Here is a 7956-nt window from a genome sequence, read left to right as displayed (position 1 = left end):
CACATTCAGCATCTTCTACCTTGATTCTTGCTCGTAACTGCAGCTGACCGTCAGCCTGTGGCAAATTCCACAGCCTGGCTTTAGAACGAGAATAAGAATCAACAGCAAAATGCTTTCTGAAACGGGGAACCTAGGTAAGGGAGTCCCTTCCCAGCAGGTCATGGTTGGGGGGTTCACATCCAGAAATGTTGAGAAGTCATCTTTTAGAAGCGGCTTCTCTCCCCTGCACCTGCCCCACCCCCACCCCCCACTCCACTCACCATTTCTGGAGCCGCCATCATTAAAAGCAGAAATAATTTCCTTTCTCATTATAAAAGCAAGCGTGATGGTGAGCAGGCTGCCAACAGGAGAGTCCAACCGGGAAATATTTCCACCGAGGCACTCAGCCTTGTCGACTCAATCATCACGCAAATGGCTTGATCACGGGCCCCTGGGTAACCCTACCTGGCAGTGACTATCAAGTAGCCACTGGTGGTTGACTGCAGAGACCAGAGAGGGGAAAATGTGGCTTGCCTTTAATTAGTTAAGTAAGGTAAGCAAACCTTTTCAGAAACTTCTCATAAGAGAGGCTTTGGGACACAGGCACTCCTTTTATTTAAAAGAACAGGCAGGTCCTGCCCGCTGCTGAGCAAGGTCACCCAGCAGGGCAGGGAAACTCTTTGGTGGGGCTTTCGAGCCCCCTGTGTGCCCGACCTCAGGTTTAGACTTGCAGCGCTCTGCAGACAAAGGACAGGGGACCCGCAGCCAGCACTCTACAGAGACACCCTGCCCGCTCCACTCTGCAGAGTCCTCTGCGTCCCAAGAGGCTTCTGCACACAATACGGCTTAGAGATGTGTTATCAGGAAAGCACAGAGCCCTGCTGCTGTGGGCAGGGGACTAGGAAGCCCTTTGGAAGGCCAGGGTGAATGTGAGCTAGATGAGAGTCGTGCATTCACTGATTCAGCAAACATTGATGGGCCGTCTGCCATGAGCCAGCCATCTAGACTCAGAGCAGGTGGCAGAGGGGACAAAGCACTCACCTGTGGTCTCAGGTGATGACAAACAGTAGGAAGAGATGAGGCCAGGAGAGGTTTAGATAATGATGGGACGGTGTGGTGGAGGAAGGCCTCCAGGAAGGAAGTGATGTTTTCGTAGAGCCCTTGATGATGTGGCAAAGTGGGTCTCATGAGCCTGATACTAACCAGGACTCTTGGCCTCCTTAACCAATAGAAATTGATAAGAGGCCAGACAAGAAATTCAGGCAAGGCTGTATCGGGGCTCCTGTGGCCACAGGAAGGAGCAAAAGCAAGTAACAGGTTCCCCTGATCGCTCCCCGAGGGGGGTTGAGCTGTTTCTTACATGGGGTGAGGGGAGGGGTGTGTCCAGGGGTCAGGCCAGAGGGTGGCTCAGGTGGTCTGCCCACCCTTTTGCTGATGTTGAGTGCAGGGGGCATGCGCAGTGCCCTGCTTTTGCTCCCAGCTCTTCAGAAGTGGCAGTTGGGGTTTTTTTGTTTTTTTTTTTTTTGGTCTTTTTGTATTTTTTGAATCTTGTTGTCCAGAATTTGTCCTAACTGTGCATGCACGAAGTTATTTTTAATCCTTTATAGTTTCTTTGCATTTTGTTTCTCTAGGAGACGTTTGTCCAGGTGCAAGCACTGCAGCAAAGGATCCCAGGTCCCAGCCTGTCTCCAGCTAAGAGGGGAGCTTGCTCCAAGCATGGGACCATCAATGCCAAAGGCCCAGTGGACAGGATGAGTTAGGAGTGTTGGAGAAACTCAGGAAAGCCTATGTGCCTGGAGAGGCCAGAGGGCAGATCTTGGAAAGCCCGGGCTCCTGGAAGGACTCTGGTTTGGCATCCACGTGAGGGAAAGGGTGGAGGAGCTGATGTGGTAGATCCCCGGGTGTGGTGGGGATCGACCTGTGTGCACCAAGTATAGGGGCAGGTTTGTGTGTACAGAGAACCAGTAGGAGGCTACTGAAACCCTGGGCCACCACGACTGCAACCAGGGTGCTGGTGGTGCAGGTGGAGATCAAGGGCAGGGTTTGGGATCGAATTTGAAGGTCACATTGATGGGATTTGTCAATGGCAACAGTAGCCAAAGAACTATATTCAGCCAATCGTGAATTACTTCAGTCTTGTTTTCCCACCTCCGAGCACCTGCTCACATATCGCTCAGTGTCTTTTGCATTTAACACCAGGTATCCCTCAAGCCCATACATCCCTTCTTTACATCTGTCCTAACTACCCTCCCCAGTCCCTGAAGGAGCATTTGCTCTCAAAGACAGCAACAGGAAACTTAGAAATTAATTCTTTCTTTGCTTTTACCTGAGTGTCATAGCTGGCGCTCCCAAGTGTGGTACAGCTCTCGAAGGACAGAGTCTAGAATGTACTCTTTGGGTGTCCAGCCCAATGGTGAGTGTACGATGGGCCTCCATGTCTACGAGTTGATTGTAAACCTAGGTGGATGGAGAATACTGAGTGGACATGCAGAAAACCAAAAGCAGCCACGAGGGCATATTACCATGTGTTCACATGTTGGCATGTGGGTCACATGAAGTCAAAGATTGGGACAATTCACCAGGGAGTATTAGGGAAAGAACCCATGAAGGTAGCTGGACTTCTACCACCATAAAGTAGCTTTTCAGAAAGGTTACCTACAATTCAATTCCATCAAACTCAAAATAAAATGTTAAGGAAACAGAAATCAGCATACGTAGGGCTGGCAGATATTCACCAAGCTAATGTCTTCAGAGGTCCCCGTTTGAAGGTATGAGAAGGGGCATCCTCCCCTGAGGACTGATCTAGAAGCTGTGAAGCCTTAGTAACCATCTTCACACAGCTTGAGTTACAGGTGTGGTCTGTTTCCACCTTGATTCCTTTAGTGAGTGAAGGGAGGCTTTGGGGCTCAACCACAGTAGAAATCGTTGATCAGGAAGCTTTAGTCTTTTCACTGTTGGCCTTTGAAGATAACTTTGCAATCTAAGAGAAAGGAATTAAGCTAGATAGGGCACTTCCTGGTTTACACGGATAAGATATTTTTTTTAAAAAATTTACATTTTAATGTGCTATAAGCACCAGGGTTCACAAAGTGGCTTACTATTAGAAGAGAAAAGTATGTTTGAAGAGAGGCTCTATTTCAGACCCCAACTCTACTTTTTTCCCTTTGGGTAACAAGCTTTGCCTATTTTCAGACATTCAAATTTAAGATCTATAATTCTTTGATTTTGAAATTATTTCATCTTTTGAAATCCCCAAAGGAAAAAGATATTACTTTAAAATATAATTTTTACTTTTCACATTTAAAGGTGAAATATCGAAACTCTTTCCTCTGAGGTGGACGAAAATATAAGGAGATGCACTATATAGGTATATGTCATATGTATTCAATATTTGGTGTCCAAACCAAAGCAATAAAACTAAGGAAGAAGGAGGAGGAGGAAGAAGAAGAAAGAGAAAAAGAAAAGGAAAAAAGAAAAAAGATGAAAGAAAAAGAAAGGAATAAAGGAAGGAAGGGAAGAAAGAGGGAAGGAAGGGAAGAAAGAGGGAAGGAAGGGAAGAAAGAGGGAAGGAAGGGAAGAAAGAGGGAAGGAAGGGAAGAAAGAGGGAAGGGAGAATTTTTAAAAGAAAAGAATATGTACTGGTTAGAAAACAAGAAACACAGCTAGTATTATTCATAGACAAAATTATTTTTGCACAAAGAATATCTTAAAATTCTAAAGATAAACTTTTAGAATGAATAAGTAAGTCAAGTAAGACTTGTGGATATAAGTTGAGTGTAAAATAATGTGAAATCAATAGTATTTTGATTTACCAGCAACAGAGAGTAGGAACATGAAATTTTTAAAAGATATACTTTACAGTGCCTCAATAATAATCAAATATCTAAGAATAATAAAAGCAATAGTGTAAAACCTTGTGAAAATTAAGAGGGAAACCTCACTAAAATGGAATTGGAAGGCCAGAAGTGGGAGTTCTCACAGACACACAGGTAGACGTCAATTACAGGAAGAATTGTCAATTACAAACCCCAGCGGAAGGATCACCAAAAGGAAAGAATCGCCAATTACGCGCCCCAACAGGAAAAGATGCGCATTGCATCTCCTACAAGAAATTGACCAGCCCGGTAACTCAGCCAGGGAAAAACCATCATCACCCTGAATTCTCACTTTTATCCAATGGACTTAGTTCAAAATAAGCCCTCCCAGCTTCCTCCTTTTTACTATAAAATAATGTTCCTCTCCTTTGTTTATTAGACCTGCCTGTGGTTTTTACTGTGACTTACTTGTCCTGAATTGCAATTCTCTGTTATTCTCGAATAAACCCATTTTTGCTGGTAAAATAACGGACTTTTATTTTTTAAGATAGCAATCTGGATACAGAAACTATGGAACAGAATTGGAAGTGCCTGGAAATTTGGCAACTTACATAACATGGTCAAATTCCTTGAAAAACAATTTAATAAAACACAAGAAGAATAGTGCTATATTGCTTAAATAAAGTAAATCTGTAGTTTAAAACTTCCCAAAAAAGAAAATTCTAGGCTCAGATGACTTCACTGATAAATCTTTTCAAATATTTAAGAAAGAAATTATACCAAACTTACAAAAACTCAGAATTTGGAACGAGGTAACACTTCCCAACTCATCTATGAGGCCAGAATAAGGCTGACACTAGGGTGACCAACTGTTCTTATCTTCCTGGGACTGAGAGGGTTTTCCCAGGATGGGAACTTTCAGTGCTAAGACCAAGAAAGTCACAGGTAAGTCAGAATGAGTTGATCACTGCTGATACCAAAACCTGACAAGGAAATTACAAGAAGGGAAAACAAAAGGCCAAGCTAACTTACAAATATTGATGCAAAGATTTTAAACAAAACATTAACAAATTGATTCCAGCGATATATAAAAAGGATAACATATTATAGCCAAGGAGGTTTTATCTTTGGAAAACAAGATCGATTTAACATTCAAAAGTCAATTGGTGTAAGTTACCTCATTCATTGAATAAAAAAGGAAAACAATATGATCACCTCAATAGACACAGAAGAAGCATAAGATAAAATTTAATATCCATTAATGAAATTTTAAAACACTTCAGTAAACTAGGAGTGAAAAGGAATTTCTTTTATTTGATAAAGAGTATCTACCAAAAAGCCACTTTTATTCAACATGGCATTGGAGGTCTTTGCCAGACAATATGGCAAGAAGAGGAAATAAAGTTTATAAATATTAGAAAGTGAGGGGAAAACTGTCCTTATTTGAAGATTACATAATTGTGTACATAGAAAATCCAAAAGCATCTACCAAATATTAGAATTAATAAGTGATCTCAGGGCTTCCCTGGTGGCACAGTGGTTGAGAGTCCGCCTGCCGATGCAGGGGACACGGGTTCGTGCCCCGGTCCGGGAAGATCCCACATGCTGCGGAGTGGCTGGGCCCGTGAGCCATGGCCGCTGAGCCTGCGCGTCCGGAGCCTGTGCTCCGCAACGGGAGAGGCCACAGCCGTGAGAGGCCCGCGTACCGCAAAAAAAATAAATAAATAAGTGATCTCAGCCAGATTATTGGATGTGACATCAATACATAAAACTCAATTGTATTTCTATACACTGGCAGCAAACAAATGGAAACTGAAATTATTTTTAAACCATAGCATTGAAAACATACAACATGTAGGAATAAACTTAATGATAGAAGTACAAGACCCTGAAAACTACAAAGCATCACTACAAGAAATTAAACAAATAGAGAGATATACCATACTCATGAAAGACTTAACATTGTTGAAATTGATCTATGGAGTCACCGAAATCTCCAGCAAAATCTCAGTGGGCCTTTTGATTGGTGGAAATTGGCATATACTGCTTTTGATTTTCCTCTGGATTCCTTCCCTTTCCTTTTTTAAAATCAATTTTATTGAGGTTTAGTTTACGCACTATAAAATGCACCCATCCTAAGTGTTTAGTTCAGTCAGTCTTGAACATCTATGCACCTATACAGTCACCACCAAATCAGGAAATAGGACATTTCCATTATCCTCCCCAAACCCCTGCATACACTAGTCTTGGTCAACCACGTGACCTGCTTTCTGTTTCTATAGATTAGTTTTACCGTTTTTAGGATTTCATTTAAATAAAACCATATAGTATGCATGATCTTGTGTCTGGCTTCTTTCAGCCAACAAAATGTTCTTTTAAATTCATCCATGCTGTTGCATGAATCAGTGGTGTGTTACTTATTATTGATAAATGTTATCCCATGGATTGAATATACCATAATTTGTGTATCCATTCTCCAGTTGATGGACATTTGGATTCTTTCCAGTTTGGGTCTCTTGTGAATAAAGCCATCATGGACATTCATATACAAGTCTTACTGTGGACATACATCTTCATTGCTCTGTGGCAGATTGCTAAGAATGGATTGGTCATATAGCAAATGTATGTTTAACTATAAGAAACTGTCAAAATGTTTTCCAAACTGGTTGGACAATTTTGTATTCCCACCAACAACATTATGAGAGTTCCAGTTATTCCACAGTCTTGTCAAAACTTGGTATCGTCTGTCTTTTCAATTTTAGCTCTTCTAGTAAGTGTGTTGTGGTATCACGTTGTGGTTTTAATTTACATTTCCCCAATGACTAATGATATTGAATATCTTTTCACATCCTCACTAGCCATTCATGTATCTTCTATTGTTAAGTGTCCATTTAGATCTTATGCCTATCTTTAAACTGGATTGTTTGTTTTCTTATTATTGATTATAGTAATATAAATACACACAATAGATACATATGCAATTACAGTAAGTCCCCAACATACGAACCTTCAAGTTGCGAACTGTCAAAGATGCAAACGTGCGTTCGCATGTCCAATCACGTAAGTTAGTTCACGTGTCTAGCGTACATTGTCACGTGCGAGCATCCTCTACAAGTGGTTGTGCTTTTGTGTACTTTACTGTACAGTACTGTATAGAGTACAGCAGTATAGTGTCTTTATTTCAAACCCAGGATGTCTGGAAGCAAGCGTAAGAGCAGCGGTATATAGCCGATTGTGTTAGTTGGGTCCCTAGGCTAACTTTGTTGGACTTACTAACAAATTGGACATACGAACGTGCTCTCGGAATGGAACTCGTTCGTATGTAGGGGACTTGCGGTATATTATATTATATTCTCTATATATTCTGGATATAAGTCCTTTGTCAGGTGTATATAGGATGATATTCTCTCCCAGTCTGTGCCTGGCCTTTTTAGTTTCTTTATGATGTCTTTTCAAGAGCAGATGTTTTCAATTTCGATGAAGCCAATTCATCAATTTTCTTCTTGTATGATTCATGCTTTTTATGTACTAAGAAAGCTTTGCAAACTCCAGCATAGCAAACCCTTTTTCTTTTAGAAGTTTCACAGTTTTAGCTTTTACATTTAGGTTTATCATACATTTTCGGTTAATTTGGGGGCATGAAGTGGAGAAAGGGTTGAGGTTCATACTTTTCCCATATGCATATGCAGTTTTCGGCACTATTTACTGAAAATATTACCCCTTCCCCCATGAATTACATGGATCCCTTTGTTGAGAATCAGTTTGGCTACATATGAGGGTCTTTCTGCACTCTCCAATGGCTCACTATGGCAACCTGATTTTTAAATTTATATGAAAAATCAAAGGGCCCAGGGGAGCAAGACAATCTTGAAGTAGAAAACACAAGTCAGGGCTTCCCTGATGGCGTGGTGGTTGAAAGCCCGCCTGCCGATGCAGGGGACACAGGTTCGTGCCCCAGTCCAGGAAGATCCCACGTGCCGCGGAGCGGCTGGGCCCGTGAGCCATGGCCGCTGAGCCTGCGCGTCTGGAGCCTGTGCTCCGCAACGGGAGAGGCCACAACAGTGAGAGGCCTGCGTACCGCAAAAAATAAAAATAAAAAAAAAAGAAGACACAAATCAGAGGCCTTAGCATTATAGTAATTAAAATAGTGTAGTGTGGACAC

The sequence above is a fragment of the Aethalodelphis obliquidens genome, unplaced genomic scaffold (genome assembly GCF_003676395.1).
Source record: "Aethalodelphis obliquidens isolate GAN/ISIS:26980383/991018 unplaced genomic scaffold, ASM367639v1 scaffold1, whole genome shotgun sequence".
In the NCBI taxonomy this organism is placed as follows: Eukaryota; Metazoa; Chordata; class Mammalia; order Artiodactyla; family Delphinidae; genus Aethalodelphis; species Aethalodelphis obliquidens.
Note: the sequence above shows the minus strand (reverse complement) of the source record.